Source organism: Anser cygnoides, chromosome 10, assembly GCF_040182565.1.
Source record: "Anser cygnoides isolate HZ-2024a breed goose chromosome 10, Taihu_goose_T2T_genome, whole genome shotgun sequence".
Classification (NCBI taxonomy): Eukaryota; Metazoa; Chordata; class Aves; order Anseriformes; family Anatidae; genus Anser; species Anser cygnoides.
The window spans coordinates 8207891-8225262 of record NC_089882.1 but is presented as its reverse complement, the minus strand read 5'-3'; the positions used below and the strand labels follow the sequence as shown (position 1 = coordinate 8225262).

The window sequence follows — 17372 nt, the reverse complement described above, 5'->3', positions numbered from 1 at the left end:
TCTGTTACTTATGCTTGGCTGGTCGTAAGTACATCTTGTTGAAGAAGCCATTACAACCATGCCAGCCACGTGAGGCCAACAACTGGAGAACAATTTACACCATTCCTGATGGTGGGAATTCTCAACACACCAGCTTAGATGTTTCTGCATACAGAAATATTTATCGTGGATACAAAGATAAGGCAGAGTTATACCCACACACATTATATTTGCTAGTTTCAGAGGTTAAACCATTGACACTCTGGACATCGCTGGTTCATTACTGAACGATTTAAAGTACACTTTCTCCACAGGGGATGACTCGTTACAGATAAAAGCAAGAATTAAGGAGCTGTTAACACCCTGTTAACATCACATACAGTTCTGTAATTGTTGGTTTAAATTCAGCAACAATTTGTTGGTTTAAATTCAGCAACAAGTGCAACAGATACCTTAGGCCCAGCTCTGAAAAAAAAAAATTGGAAGTAACGTGGGTTTAATTTTTTTTTTTATTTTTTAGTCTCAATAACAAACTTTTTTTCCCCTGAAGATGTTAAAAACACACCTCTGGAAGTACTATTTCTTGATAATAATATGAATTCCACAACAAATAGTTTATGTTTGCATAGACCTAACAGATCGAAGTACATCTGTATTTTAGATATCTCTCTGGACCGGTGAGCCCCTCTACTAGCAATTCCAAGAAATTACTCTGAAAGGTGTCACTGACTCCTGGCAATGGCAAAATCACAACTTATGCCAGCAAAAGATGCCCATCCCACATGGAAAGGCAAACTGTTGGCCTACTGGCAGAGAGCCCAGAATCAGCCCTCGGTTCCTCCCGAAGTTAAGGAGCACAGTATGCAAGTTAGCACGGCATATTCAGAAACGTCAGACAAAGGGGATTATTTACTACACTAATACTTTCATCTCTAACAGCATGATAAAAAATAGTATCCTAATGAAACTTTATACCGAAAACAAAAGCCTCCCTGCTGAAGCCTTTCAATAATGCATGCCCTTTATCACAATACTAGAATTTTAAATGCTGCACTGTAACAAAAGCAAACCTCTGTCTGCTCTGCTTGGTTTGAAACATAACACAAGATTAAGACATAAAGGAAATACAAAATACATTGTATAAAATACAAACTAAAATGCACTTTTAGTTTGTATTTCCCTATAGCCCGTGTTAGGCTCCAGGAGCTATCACTTGATGATCACTTCCACAAGGGAGTAACAATGAGGAGCCGAGAGGAGCCCTGAAGGTCAATTCCAGCCTCACCCAGAAATGGGACAAGGAATTCCAACCAAAAGTTGATACCGCAAACCCATAGTTTCTGTCAATCTACTGAAAAGCTTTGAGTGTGACTGGCAAAACCACCATTTTTTAACCATGACAATCATTAACCTTCTCTTTTTCACCATTTCTCTAAAGACTACAACAGCATTGTAATAATAAGGATTTCAGCACACAGCATTACTAATCCCCACACGTAATCCACATGTACACACACACTGAAGAGAAGCAACATCTGAGAGCACCTATCATTTCATGTATCTGGATCTGTACAGTCAGCCACAGGAGTCTACCGATGCATTATTTGAGCACTGCCATGAGACTAAGAGACATCTGCAAAGGCCCCCTCTTTCAGCTGTAAGAAGCAGCAAAAGAAAGAACAACCCAACAGCCATCAAGCCAACCATGCTTGCAAAGGGAGGGAGCGGAGGAAGGAGGAAAAAATGCACATCTCCAATATTTTCAGATCTGACTTTCAGGGCTCAGGGAAGAAAATTAAAATTAAAAAACCACACCCCTAACTATAATCAACTCAAATTAGAATTAAAAATAAACCAAATCAACAATTCTAATTTAAATCTGAAAGGAAGAAATCTTGATTTAAATAATCAATTATATTCAAATTCTGTACCTGTACTTCCCACAAGAAAGGCCAATTCTCCTTAGTTGGAAGTTAGAAGATTTGAAACAGAATAAGTCTACACTGAGCTTGACAGCACTTCTTACTTTTATTTGTAAGTCTTATAAATTCAGTTATTTTTGTGTTACGCAATCTTGTATTTCTCATAGGACCGCAAAAATTTTGATGACTCTGTTTATAATTTAAGAACAAGTCTTCAGAAGTAAGCTGTTTTTCACCACGTAGAACAATAAATCTTAGTTTCACACAGGTATGTTATTCAGCTGATGTAAATCAGATAAACCTAAAGAAATTACTCAATTTTATTTTGGGGGCAGACTTGTGTTGCTGTTACTTTACAAAAGTATTTCAACACAATTTGTTTTTAAATTTTCTGCTTGGATAGGGATTAAATAGTTAGGAGCTTGCGATACAGCACTGTGCATCAACTGACACCTGTGGTGTTAGCTCAAACCAGCAAGTTTTAAACGATAAAAATCTCTGAAGGACTTCATTCTATACTACAGACTGCAAAGGGTCACCGCCTAACGAAGGCCACCAGTGATAACTCAAAACATTTGACAGGTAACGGAGCAGGAAAGCAGCCGAAGCTCTGTTTGCTTTATGACGAAAGCCCATCTGCCGAGTCCAACAGCTCCAGCAGGATCCTGCAAGCAGCTCTGGTCTCTGCCACGCTCCTGGTGTGTTACAGAAGCTCGTGGTGCAGGTACACATTCTCCAGGTGTAAAATTAATATAACTCAGTGCTCCACAGGGATTCTCTCAAAATCATTGCTGAGACATTAAAAATTATGTTACATATACAAACACGCATGCATACAGAAGTCTGTTCATGTACAAAAATTCGGTAAAGTTAAGAAACCATGGGAACATTTCTTCTGGAAATAATGAAACAGACAGGTTTGAGGAACGCTGTCATAAGTAAGAGCAAAATTCATTTGAAAGAATTAGCAAAGCAGTCCTAAAGGTGACAAAAAAATTTGGCCATAAAACTTTGGTACGGAGAAGCCAGCAAACATAAGGTTAGTAAGGATGTATATTTTTTCCCATCTTCCTGTATTTTATGGTTCTTAGAGAGACCATCTTCCTGAAGGCCAACTGAAGACTTTCAATCAAGGCTTCTGACAAAAGAAACTCCTGGTTGTGAAAGAGGCACTTGATAAAATGAGTTAGTACAGCCTACCGCTGCATAACAGAGCACAATGCATTGAAGAAACCAAGAAAAGTTTGTATTAGAAGCTCTGAAGAGCAAGGAATATAAAAAAAAAAAATGCTTTAAAGCCCTTGCAGCATACATACCATATGTCTTGAGAAGGGTGGGCAAAATAAAGCAGTTATAAGAGATGAAAACGCAAAAGCCTTGAATCTGAAGATGACTACTCTTCCAAGACTATCTTGAAAACACAAAACAGCTGTAAACTTATGCGTTTAAAGCTTAAGGCACGCACAAAAAAATGACTGTAAGATGTTAGAAATGTGAGTAAGCAGATGATTCCCTGAACTAATTCTGAGTTCAAAGATGTTTTCATTGCAATAAATGTCTGAAAGATTTAAGAGGGACAGCAATAAAAAGAAATCAGTACAAGAATCTTGAAAAATCCTTGCCAGATGAAGTTCTCGCCCCTCTCAAATACATTTACACCAAGCAGTCACAAGAATTCGAGATGTCCTTGAAATACTTTAAGCTTCTTGGGCATCATAAATTTCCATGCATCCAACATAGAAATATATACCCAGTCTATACCCAGCTGACAGTAACAGCTACTGCACAAAGGCACTGCCTTAAAGACAGCCTAAACAAGAGTCTACAAAGTTTTGGAAGAAAGCTGTTTCCCAGACCTACTCTTCTCTGGGCAGCTGTAATCAACCCTTTCCCCCAGCCATTTTTTAACTGACATTTTTACTTCTCTGCATGTTAACTACAATTTCTATTAAAAAAAACTAAGTCACTCCAGTGAGCCTAAATTAAAGAACTGAAAATCCAGACAATATGTTTTCAGAGCGGAACAAAGAAGAATTCAAACTAAGGGTTTCAGTCATTTAAAAGCAAGTTCTTATTGAAAGGACAAAGTAAGTAACATCCATAGTTCTACTGAAAACTTCCAAGACATTTCATACTGAAAAAAATAGCTTTTATATGAGCTTTCTATGTATGTTGTCTGTTTATATACACAGTATAGATGGAGATAAACACTAGTTTGAGTATTATATATGCCAGGTAAGTTGAAAGGGTGTTTCTTCTTTTGTTTTAATCACAGGCAGAAGCAAATAAACATTAAAAATGCATTTATGAAAATAAGAAAAACTCAGTACTGCTACACATATTTTTTATATGATTTATGATTTTAAATAATTTTAGAAAGTTTTAAAGATGAATTAAACTCTTCCTAGTAAGGTAATTCTTAAAGATTACATTTCTAATATAAGTGTTTATCAAAGAGATTAATACATTTAAATGGGTCTCTGTTACAACTGATAACATTCTTCTTAGAGCCTGACAACAGCATCAAAAACCCCAGAACTAAAATAAGTGGGATCAAAGGCCTCAACTGAACAATAAAATGAAGTAAGATGAAGACAGAAATATTTGATCAAGTACAAGTTTCACACTGGGTTCTCTCCTGCTGGATGGATTTATTTGGCATTTTCTACAAGCACTGGGGATTCATATTTGGGGTTCCCCTCCAAACTCCATTTCCCTCTCCACCTTCCCAGATTTTTGCTACTAGTCAGATTCACAATAGTGTAGACCAAAGGTGTAGAAACAGATGAGGATGTTGAAAGCACTGTTACTAGTAATTGAGTATTGTTCTCAATTTTGTTCTCAACAAGCCTTCTGTTCAGTTACTTCTTTACACACATAGCTAACATGAGTTTGGTCCAATCACATATGTACATGCTACCAAAATCAGTGACGCAGGCATATAAAGAAGTTAAATGTCTTCTCTTGACCACCTTATAAGACAAGGTGTTTTACATTGTAATGGTTTATTGACTACTGCTACAGCAAAAATTGATTGTTCCCATAACCTGCATAATCTCTTATTTTACACCAGTTTGTTTGTTTGGGTTTGTTTTATATGAAATGCTCAGGACCCTACATGAGTGATGTATTTGGAGAGCAGTCAGACTAGATTCTTCTGCTACTCAGTTTGCCATTTCTGGAGCTGGCAAGAAAAAACAATTTGCATTATTTGAATAATATGCACTAAATTACGTAAGATAGTTAAAGTGGAGATGAACTACAACAGAGATACCTTTGTCCATATATATATAATATGCAATGTTAGGTACTGTGATGTGCAACATCTTTCAGGTGACCCAGGAGATGTCCTTTTGTCCTTTGAGTGCCTGATTGTGTGTGTGTGGCTCTCTTTTTTTTTTTTGTTTTTAAAAAAAACAGGAGAAGCTGTCTTTGTATTTACCAAAAAATGTGCAAGTTGCATGTTAACTACTTAGGCGAACTCTGCTCAGAAATAAATGTCCCATGTATCCACAGAACAAGAAAAGCATCAGCAAAGCAAAATGCATCAAACTAGACTATGCAATTTCTTCCTTATCTGAACCCATATAATGGTTTTTGTAAGTTTTTTTTTTTTTGTTTGTTTTTTTTTTTACTCCCTTGCCTCCCTGGTGAGGCCAATAAATTTATTTCAAAAAAAATTGTGCTATTTCATACCTAATCCCACATGGCATTATATTGGCTAAACATTTACATTAAGTACCTTCCCACATCGAGTTCAGTGATCAAGTTCAGACAATTTCTCTAGAAAAAAAAAAACTCAAAGACATAGTTCTTAGCAAATCTTTTCAGGCCAAATCATGTACTTCTGGAAAATGCCAAATACAATCAGCACTATTAAAAAATAACAAAATCACCACTCAGCAGGTTTCTGCGATAATTGAATATCCCTTGACACGACTATATAATTTGAGCAACTCTACTGTTTACATTAACCTAGCTTAATGTATGTTATTGCACCAATGTTAAAAGCAAGGCATACTTCAGTGACATCCAACATCCCCTTTTCATTCATGATGAAAGCCCGTATTAACAACATGAAACAGAAATGGACCTCTTAAAAGCACCTGACGCAGAAACTGGTCAGATAAATGCAGATTACTTTCTTCTTCCTCTGCTCCTCCACTGAAGTAATGTAGCTGTGCTAATTAATAGATCCTGGGCCAGTATAAAACAGCTCTGTCAATGCAAATTATCTCTGGATAGATGATACTATATACATTTGACATATAATTTACAAGTGTCTAACTATGGATTATCTTGTAACTGTTATACTAGACATGTCAAGTGGGGAGCAAAACTGGAGTGCTTATGGGCAAGTCTTTCAGATGAATCCTATAGCAAAAATAAAAGGTATTTAAGATACATTACCTAAAATAAAAGCACCTAACCAAAAATCTATTTGCTTACCCAAGACGTTCTACAGCATTCCAATTTATTTGATTTTTGTGCTCTGACCTAGAATACAATTCCAAGCTCATATGAAAGAAAACAGATACACAAAGATGACAATAATGAAACAGCATATCGGTCATCAATATAAGAAATAAACTTATTATATTTATTGGCATACAACTGTTGTAATTGACAAAGCTGTAGCAGAAGTTCCTATCAAAAAGGAGCATCAGAAATACAACTAAGGGGGGGGGGGGGGGGCATTTGACAAACCAGCTCAGATACCAGTACATCTTACTAGACCGTATACTTCAAATATACCACATAACACACTGAAAATAAACAAACTCTTATTTACATTCGCTGGTAGTGCTGATGTAAAAAATAACTATTAGTAGAGTTGGTCTGACAAGAAACAAAAATTTAGATAAAGCGCAGTACATTGAACAGAGAGTTTACCACAAACACGAGTCACAAAATGCAAACATACGGAAATTACTCCTCTTTGTTCTGTACAAGATCAAATATTTCAAGTACGAAAGAAAATGGAAAGACTCATGGTAAGAGTGATTGTCGTTAAGGTCTGCCATCTCAAGTCAAACCACGTATCCTCTTCTGTCCAAAGGCAACTAATGCCACAGAGCTAGGTGTATATTACAAAAAAGAGGATGAAGAATGTCCTTCCCAGGGAATATCCTCTTAGCTACTACAAACCAAGTATTTCAAACTTCTAAACCAGGAGCTGGCACCTAGACCATCTTATTTAAAAGCTGGAGAGGAACCTATCTTCCACCTGCATCCCAGATTGCTGACTTTAGACTGGTCTCAGCAGAGACAAGCAACTTCATCCAACACTGGACGTTTTGATCAAAGTGTCTATCTAGGCTTCTGAGATTTATTTATTTGCTAAGTCATGCAATTAATTTTATCCTTCAGGACAAAGCCTTGAATATTTTCCTGACAAAAACACTACCCATACTTTTTTCCACAGCATTTAGGAATTGCTTATTTCTTGTTAAAATGCGTATCAAAACACCGTAAACAATCTTAAGTACTGTTGTTTAAAATCTCCCACAGGTAGAGCAGAAGACCTTTCAAGAGTGAAGCTTCCCCCCCGCCCCCTGTTTTTCCATATGAATGGGAACTCACTTGAACTGAGTTAGAAAAAAGGCACCACACTTAACTGGAGTTCACAGTTAGAGGGCTTTAGGGCCCTAATTTACCTCTCAGAACAGATCACACAAGGCACCTGGCTCAGTAAAATGCAGTAGGCTTCAGTCTCATAAGAAGAGAGGAAAATAGAGACCACATTTCCAAGTCCTTTAATCAAAATGCTGTAGCCATTTTGATCAATAAACTGCAGGGACAATTTACTGTTTTCTACCACTGAACCGTGCACTCGTTTTTCAGAATGAGATCTGTCGCTGCAATTAAGGCTTATGTGATGCAAATTCCAATTAAAAAAAAATAATTAAAAGAAATCATGAAATTGTAGAATTATACAGGTTGGGAAAGACCTTTAAGATCATCTAGTCCAACCTTTAGTCACGAAATACGCCACCACATCGTTTAGTAAAGCTAGGTAGCCCGTTCCGGATAATTCTGGCTACTCCTAACAGCTCTATGACTCATTGAAGCAAGGTGTTTATGTTAAATAATTAGGTAATTGTCTTTGTATGCACAAGAAGAAAGTAGAAAAATTGGTGGCTTGGTTATAAAACCTATACTAAAGAAGTTAATATTATTAGAACTTCAACTGGTAAATTGTTTACAAAAATGAGACTCACACAAACAGTTGAGAGCATGGCCAAGAGTTTCAAAATTTTAAGTTCTATTTAAGTAAGCAAATTTAAAGCTTCCAAATAGTGAAACAGGCAACTTAAATGCCCGTATTAGTGAAAATCAAGTTGCTACCTTGAGTGAATAAATCTTGATAGCAAAGCCTGAAGTTAAATCCTATTTCAGAAAATCTTTGCCCAGCATTGCCTTAATATCGTTTTTCAATTACCCAGAAGAGCTTATTCAAAACTGAGCATTCTGTAGTCTCTGAAAGCACTAATCCGCCCTTAAGTCATGCTTACACCGAAGGAGAAGTGTATCAGCTCAATCCATAGGCAGTTTAGTGACATTTAAATAACAGCACACTTCAGCAATCAAACAATTGCTCCCTGCGTGCTCCTGCAAGCCAAGAAAACCAGTGCTGTGTTACACCTTCTACACCTTTCTGCCTCGTGCAGTTTTCCAACCCAAGCTGACATCAGTGTAGACTTCACTGCTCTCCCCTATGCTGCTCACACAGCTGTACAGCCCCTATAGCAGCCTGTAACATCCATGTATTTCTTGAAACAGAGAAGCCAAAGTGCTTGCTACTGTAAGGCTGCATTTTCCCATTTCTGCTCAGCAGCCCTGGGACCAGCAGCTCCTGCGCCCTCCCACCTGTGCCTGAAGAGGAGAAAATCCAGCAGTAGGCTTCCTTTGCTGCCCACTTTGCTCCGTGAACCAATGCCCCAGGCAAAGTAGAGAGCCATGGAAGGGATGCAGCAGGAGCATGGCACTGGGGACAGGAGGACGCTTTTTGAGAGCGGCCTGCCCTTGTCCCCAAGGAGCAGGGACATCACTTGCACCGCCTCCTGCAAGCCAAGTCTGGGAAGAACATGAAACTACATGCATGCCTCCTGAACTCAACTGCACGTCTCCTGAAGCAGTTACTCAAATTCACTGCACAGTTCATTGTAGAGAAGAGTAACACTTCAGAAAACCTATAGTTCAGACGTCTACGGTTTTAAACAGGATTTTTTATTGTTACATTAGGCGTTACTGTCATCATTTTAATCCTAGCTCATGCAATCAAAACAAAGCACTTAGTTAAATCTTCCCCTGAAGATTTCCACATAGTTCACGGAAAAGCCAATTTCTCTTGTCAAGTTGCAAGGTTCTTTTAATAGGAGCCGCTGCAAACCAGAGATAGGGAGGCAGGAATCACAGCGCATCCCAGCGTGAAACATCAAGATGGTGACAAACACCAAAGAAATAAAGGGAAGAGCTTTCCTGAATGAGTAACATCAAATTGAGAAACTGAAGCTATTTTAACTGAAAAGCTACAGAAGATATATTCAGTCACCCTATCTGTTTTAGTTACGGAAATCTACCTTTTCTTCCATCGCCGGGCAACAGTGATTATTCTAATGGGACGTAACAAGGCAAGGATATAAAGTACAGGTTACCTGCCTGTAGATAACAAGACTTGCTAGAAACTAATAAACACCAGCTGACTTCACTTGCCTGTTGAGAAACAGGCAGTCACCAATTACTAACAGAATGAGAATTTGTTTGTTTAATAATTATGCTAACTTATTGAAGTCTTATTAGACAGGTACACAGGCAGTATTGACAAGTTCCATAAAGCATTATAATGCGTGGCTGACTTACTTCAAAACAAATTAAAACAGAACGTACTGCATGCTATGTAAAGGAACAATGAAAGCCTGGTAGAGCGAATGGTCATGATCATCTCAGAAATGGGTACAATTCCAGGACTGTACGGACCTAAAAACCTCCTGCTGCAGCACAAAGCTTCATATGCATGGGAACTCATGCCCTGAGATCCTGAACCTCGTCAGCCCAGGGGAGAGCACAGGGGAGGCACGCAAACTGCTGTGCTTTACAACCTCTTGCAGAGGCATTTTCTAACCCAAGTCTGCTCTAGCAGACTAGTTTCCGTTTGGGAAACCCCCTGCTATATACCATGAGCTCAGCACTACTGAGCTCTGTAGGGCACAGTTTGAAGGACACAGATTAGGCACTCCAAAGAATACAGTGCCTTGTGTTTTCCACACGATCACCTGTGGCACCTTTTTTTTTTTCCTGCTACTAATAAATTTCTAACCCACCTCCAGGAACAGTGTAGTGGAAGATTGTCCAGGTGCAGATGTAGTGCAGTGCAGTATGGCCCTGCAAACAAAAGGAGCTACTCAGCTTCCAAAGCAATTCCTCGGGGGGGGGGAGGGGGGCACAGAGGGGGAAGGCATGTGTAGTTTCTCCTTAAGAATATGATGCAAATAGTTCCTAAATTAATAAAATATTATTTGCTTGTAGTGACTTTTTTCTTGAGTGAAAAACCAGTATCTGTCAATCTGTAATCATTTAATCACACACAGGAGGAACATCAGGAGTGTGTCCATCAGTTCCGAAGTGGCTGCCTGCTGTCAAGGCTTTCTTTACCATATCCAGCTCCTTCCTTCAAACCCACCTCCTGAATCTTTCCACAGCAGCCCCAACCCAGAACAGAATTGTTTTGCTGTGCTCTAACATATGCCACAAATAGAGACGGACTCCAAAAAACAGCACCAAATTAGCTCACGTATTATTCACCATTTTGAAACTTGGATTTATAAAGCCAAATGGATTGGATCTGAAAAGGAAAAGTTCCTGGGTAAGTACTATTCCATTTTACCTGAGTCATAACAATACATACATAAAAAGGAAGTCCTCTTGTTTTAGAGGCATCTCAGTTATGTCCTGAATATCTCACAGTATTGCAGACAAAATGGCAAGGTATATTTAAGCTCTGCCAGCCTTTAAGTAAATGCATTCTGGGCTGGAAAAAAAACCCTAAATGGTTATTTTAACAAGACCATAATATCTCCCTCATTAGTTGTCCTGAATGTTCCTGATAGCTCTCTACTAAAAGAAACCTTTTTAGTCCAAAGGTTCCCAAACATTTTTCTCTATACCCTTCTGTCTTATGTTCTTTTGATTTTTACCTTGCATGCCTTTTTGTCCTTTTATAATCGCCCACTGCAAACTGAACGATCCCAAGCTTAACTTCTGCGTTGCCTCAGAAATGCCGCAGCACAGTATGGTGTTCCTACACTGCACAGCTCATTTGGGCCATTAGCTCAAGAAAGAAAGAAACTACACAATTCTGCTCCAATGTGCCTTTAAATCACATTTATAAACTCAGCTTTCTGATTTATCCCTCTGTTTACTTCTCATGCAAGGAAGCAGAGACAAGAATGAACTTGAAGCAAGTCCTTCACTCATTGCAGATTTAAAGCCTCCAGTAATGATTATACTTTATAGACTTATTTGCAGCTTGCTTACACACAGGGATTTTGACAGCTATTCTGTAAATACACTCTCCCACCTACTAAGCTCCATTGTAAACTACCAGGAACATGCACAGGGTCAGACTTGAGCTCCTTCTGTCACCGTTGTTCTCCTTATCTCAGAAAACCAGAATCTGAGCCCACATCCTTGTGCACTACAAGACAGATTTTAGCAGCTACCACCTGGACAATCATTCTGCATGTCTGGGGATATGGTTTTTTGAGGACTGCAGTCCTCAGAAAGACCAAAGGAGATGACAGAAAGGATGTCTTCTTAAGCAGTCGGACCCTGACCTCACTGCTCCATTTCCCGTACTTTGCCAGCCTGTTCATCAGTTGTTCCAGTGAGGCAGCCACAGGTTCACCTCTGAATTAAGGAGGACACAGCCAAATCCTTGACAATCCCGCACCACGACACAGGGGAGCATCAAGGCCTCTATTTACATACAAACACAAAAATAGAAATTGCAGCAAATTAAGTGACAGCATATTTTAGACACGAGTTCTCCAATGCGTCCTGCTTGGCATTTAAAGGCTGACTGAGCAGAGCTGAGTATGCTCAAACCCCACCAAAGTTCAGCTGAGCAGTGAATCATTAACGACGTCTGAAAACACAGCCTAAATATGGCAGGCTCCTTATTCTGCGAGATTACACAAACACTTTCGGGTTTGAATTACACATTTAAGGCCACAGAAGAAGTAGGATGTCAACAACACAAAGCCCACAGACCAGTCAAAGGGGCAAACAGCTGTGCACTAGGTAGGGAACATGCCCCCTGCTGACTTCAGAAAACATTTGAAAAAAGCCTCTTGAATTCTTTAACCAAACTTTGTACATCCATGTATGCAAAAGACAAGCAGACGCTTTGCATTTCTGGAATCAATTTTCAGAGCCTTTGCTTGGGTAAAAGAACCAAGAATATGAACTCACAGACTCAATTTCTCCTTTTGCCAACGTACTAGCTATCAATAGCATTGTTTTGCATTACTAATTAATTTTAGTCAAATTATGCCAATTTTGCTTATTTAAAACTTCAAAGCTTTCGGAGAAGCATTCATTCCAGACCTGAAAAATAAGGGCTTTGAAGTATCTGATGAAAATAAACTTACTGCCATATACCACTGGGTGATCAGTTGCAAAACATCCTGGAAAATACTAACTACCTTTGCAAATGAAATAACTGTTGGTGATGTGCATTACTTATCCAGAAAGGGAAGCATGCTACCTTCTCCACATAAATCAGAAATATTCATTTATTTTGAATATCTTAAGGGGAAATTTAATATTTCTGCTCTCACCTTATGAAGTGTTTAACTCCCTAATTTTTTACAAGTTTTAAATTATATTTGAATGCAACTATGAAGAGGTGCTTTACATATTAAATATAACTAAGAAAAAATAACTCAAAATATTTTACCAGCAACCATGAGATATAAGGATATATGCATTTTTTGTACATCTCCTCCTAATTAAGCTTCCTGAATAATTAGGAAACTCAAAGCATGGCCAATAGGTTGATCAGAAACGTTTCTGAACTCCTGACTTAAGTAATCATATCCATCAAAAAAGCTTTTCACGCCTTCTGTGCCCTGGAAGAATACTTTCTCATGCATTAGGAGTCGCTGATATTTTAAGGAAAACACCAATAAGGTGTCAGTTTAGACAGTCTGAGCTCTACTTCTCCTCACTGAGAAGCAAATACGAAACATAATGACAGTTTTTGTTCCAGCTCTTCGATACTTGCAGCCAAATCATCGTAATTTCCATGCTACCTAATTATGTCATCATAGAAGATTATGACTTTGAGCACTAAGCAGCGTAACACTCCCAAGCAATAAACATGCAAATGTCCACAATAGTAGAAAAAGAAATATAAAAGTGTCTATACAAACAGATTCACTGCATGCCTAAGTCATACCTTGTTTAGCAAACTAGTGCAGAATGATCCGTAACAATTTCTAACCTGAAAGCACCATAAAAATGACTAGTACACAGGTTTTGTTTAAATCAGAATGCTTCACCTTTTATTGTTAAAAAAAAAAAAAAACCCTTGATTTTAATTAGACGACTTGACTTAGACTGATATGAAGGAAATGTAAGGGAACAAACATGCAAGAGGAAGACAGCCTTCTGGCTGCTGGGGCACAGCTGCAGAGAAAGCAGAACCTGTCACAGAATAATGAATGAAAGTATGTTTTTTAATAGAAAACCAAAGGTTATGAGCATTTTTCCTTACTTTGCAGGTCACTTTTTTTTTATTAATATTTTTTCATTATTCACACTGGAAATTCACCTTGCTGTCATCCTCAAATCTCAAAGCAAGTTTGGGACACCACGGGCAGCATTATCTCTTCATCATCAAAGACTCTGACCTTAAAGTGTATTTCTACATTTCTAACACCGCTGATCAAACAATCCAGGCAAGTGAAAGTCTATTTTAAGTCATCTTTAAAACAAAGCCATCTCTGATTTCTTGCCTTCTGGAAATGCAGGCGCGTTCATCGCCTGCGCTTGGCCATTTGGAATGATTGAGACTTTCAGACATGGGGAAGCGCAGCATACAATAAAAGCTAATCAGCGAGCCGAGGGAGTAGGGGAGAGCAATCCTTCATCAGAGGCATGTTCGTCGAGTAGCTCTTTAAAAACATGGCCTACCTGCAAGCTGATAGCATTAATCAGGCACTAAGCGACGGAGGTCACCAGCAAAGCCAACGTCGACCCAACGTGGCTGCTCGTAACAGAAAGCAAAGTAATGAACATAGCATTCAGAAATCCAGTCTGCAACCGGCCAGGAGACCCCCAGAGAGCCTTCTGCACGAGGGGATGAGGAGAGACATGCCAATTTCGTGGGGTCAGCAACTCCCACCTCCTCCTCCCAGCCCCAGGCTTCTCCACGACACAATGCTAAGCAAGACATCCCCTGGCTCCATCTCAAATCTCCAGCTGCTAAGCAGTGGTCTTGCAATGCCCCAGCCACTAACACCAGCCTGCCCCACTAATCCCGACCCACAGGCTCTCAGCTGGGTCCCACACATCCCATGCGTTCTTTACCTCATCTTCCACACCATGTTCAAAGCAAGCTCTAAATGCCAGTTCCTCTAAATTTATGGCATCGCTGTAGACTATTTCAATCTGAGCCATCTAACTGAAAAACAAATCCAGACTGAAACTCTGCATGAAAGAAACTCAATTAAATACATCCATTGTTTCCCATGTGTTTGGAGTGGCAGAGTTGAAGAAGCCAAATAATTTAAGTGCAAATAAATTTCTCATGCCATCTTCAGACCTTAAAAAGCTAAGCAAGTAAGCTGCTGATAGTAAGAAGTACTCTGTTGCTTTTAATAGCACTTTCATCTATATTTTTCATAGACAGAAATCTGTATCTTATCTTACCTATCACTTATCTATAATTTGCATATGTAATCTTTCCCATAACTGTAATTTCCCAGATGCTTTCATACCAATATTATATAGGAGCAACTTTTTGTTGTTGTTGCAAGGCAGTAACTGCTTTCCTGGCTGCCACTAAATAAGGAGCTGTCAAATCAAACTGTTCCTTTGCCCATGGATCCCTCAGAGGAAGATCTCAGAAAAGCGAGATGTGAAAGGTTCAACTAGTAATTTGTGCTTGGTTTTTAATTTGCAGCTCCAGATTTTTTAGTCAAAAGTCTTGAACAAGCAGACAATCCTACCAAACATGACCGGAAAGTCTCCCTTAACTCTTCATTCCTTGCAATTCCTACAAAACTTCAGCATCTCAGAAAGAATTTAGGTGCATGAGCGTTTGGCTCCAAAGCAACGTAACTACAGTAAGAGTGATTCTCTCTCCTCCTGACACAAATTGAGACTATTGCTCATTGCTTATAGTCCTCAGAGTCCATCTACTCCTGTAATACCTTGCCATTTTTCTTCTTTCCCAGTTACTGCTCCCATGAGTTTGCTTATTGCTCCAGAAGTATTCTAAATGCACACCGTACGAATGGGTGTTTAAAGTTTCTGCTACTGATGCTCTCAAAATATCTATCCATTTTCAGACAAATGAAACCCTTCCATTTATAGTGTAATCAAACAAACAAAACTCTTGCTCCGAACTGAATTAATGCCCACTGAATCCTGAAGGTCAGTATTCTGTCTTTTCCGCCTTAAGACAAACAACCAGATTATTAACTCAAAATGACCAGAAGCTTTATAAAATGAGTGAGATGTTCACTCTACAAAGCCATAAAGCACACTGCAAAGCTGTACATTAATAATGTCTCTTGTACAAACTAATTTAACTGATAAAGACATGCACGTAACCCTTGGTCCCTCACTTGTAAACACCACAAATCTACACCTTTTTATTACAAAAAGCAGAAAACAAAAATCTAAATCATTAATTATAGAAAGATACAAATTATAGAGGCAAATTTAAATTACTTTTGCTCCCCAGGGCCAATCAATAAAGCACCACTGCACAAATCAGAGACAAACAGGATGGACTGAAATTGATCTGTCACCAAGCACTAATGTGCAAGGTAAATCAGTTACAATGAATAATAATGAAGCACTCACAAAATATTAAAAAGGTACTTTTCTTAAATGTAACTTTTCAAGTGAAACAGCCCAACCCACATTTGTCCCCAGTAGGGACAGCGCCTTGAGCTTTATGAGTTTGGCTCCTAAGCTTATACGCTAATCAGATCATTACAGAACTAAAACAAAAGGTAATTCAATTTTGGAATACAGACTCTTGTAGTCTAGGAAACTTATGAGCAAGCAGAAAGAGACCAGGAAGAAAAAAATCATGGGCAAATTCATGAGCAAAAAATCTGCTCAACAAACCGGCTCCTGTTAGATAAAAGCAATACTGAAAAATTCTCATTTACTAAGTGTATTGTGTGCTATCAGTATATTTTAACTGAGGATTAAACAAGCGTTGTGACAAGTAAGTCAATAATTCCTATTTTCCAATTCCCTCAAAATCAGCATTTAGCCATTAATCATACAAGAACATCACTATCAGCTCGGTGTCACAAACAATCAAAGACACACACAGAAACACAAGCATTTGGTTCTTATTTTCGTATTTCCATTACCATATCAGCGTAGGGCTTTGGCTTACAATTTAGAATCTGTTCTAAGTAACATCCAAACAATGGAGACTTGCACAGCATCTATTCACCAGCACAGCATACTACTGCTGCTAAAGACTTCTTCACAATACTTAATCTCAACTTCTCCATGTAGTTTGACGCCTATACCTACTGTGTTATCTAGTTAAACTAAGATCAATAGCTCACCATTAATTATGGATCAATGTTTAATTACCATTCTCCAAGTTACTGTCATAATCAGCTGCAGCGATAACATGATTTCTGTCTGTGTCCTGTATTTTATTAAAATGCTGAGGTGGAAGATGAGCATACAGCTCTGATACACAGATGGCTAGAAACTGGCTTCCTCAGGAGAGAAAGTTAAAGAAGGGAATTTTCTGAACAAAATCCTTAGGGTATACGCTCAAAGCTGCAGATTATAGTCTCAAACATGCATGGAAAGATTGGACTGTCTGAGGCAATAATGAGCTGAGCTAGTCATTACTCATTGCAGTCCACTGCAACAAAAAGAATAAATCAGTAGGGGTTAAGTAATCCCAGAACTCTACCTGTGAGCCTCCAAGACCAGCGCAGGAATCATATCTCTAGGCACTAAATTTCCAACTTTTGCTGAAAACGAACACTCAAAACAAGAGAGAGGGAAATATATTGGAAAAGTGATCTACTTTTAGGAACACTGAATGTTTGGTTTCTTAACACTCATCTCACTCTTCTCTATTCCCAAAGAATTTCATCATCTTCCTGCATTCCTCGTAGCAACCTTATTGTTTAAGACAAAATATATATAAAAAAAAGAACCGCCACACAGACAATATTCCAGAGAAAGAGAAGA

General features: G+C 38.6%; 1 protein-coding gene across 1 annotated transcript in view; it reads right to left on the bottom strand.

Moving 5' to 3' along the window:
* SUCLG2 (succinate-CoA ligase GDP-forming subunit beta) overlaps nucleotides 1-17372 on the bottom strand; it is a 114384-nt gene that overhangs the window by 92530 nt on the left and 4482 nt on the right. The window lies entirely within an intron of this gene.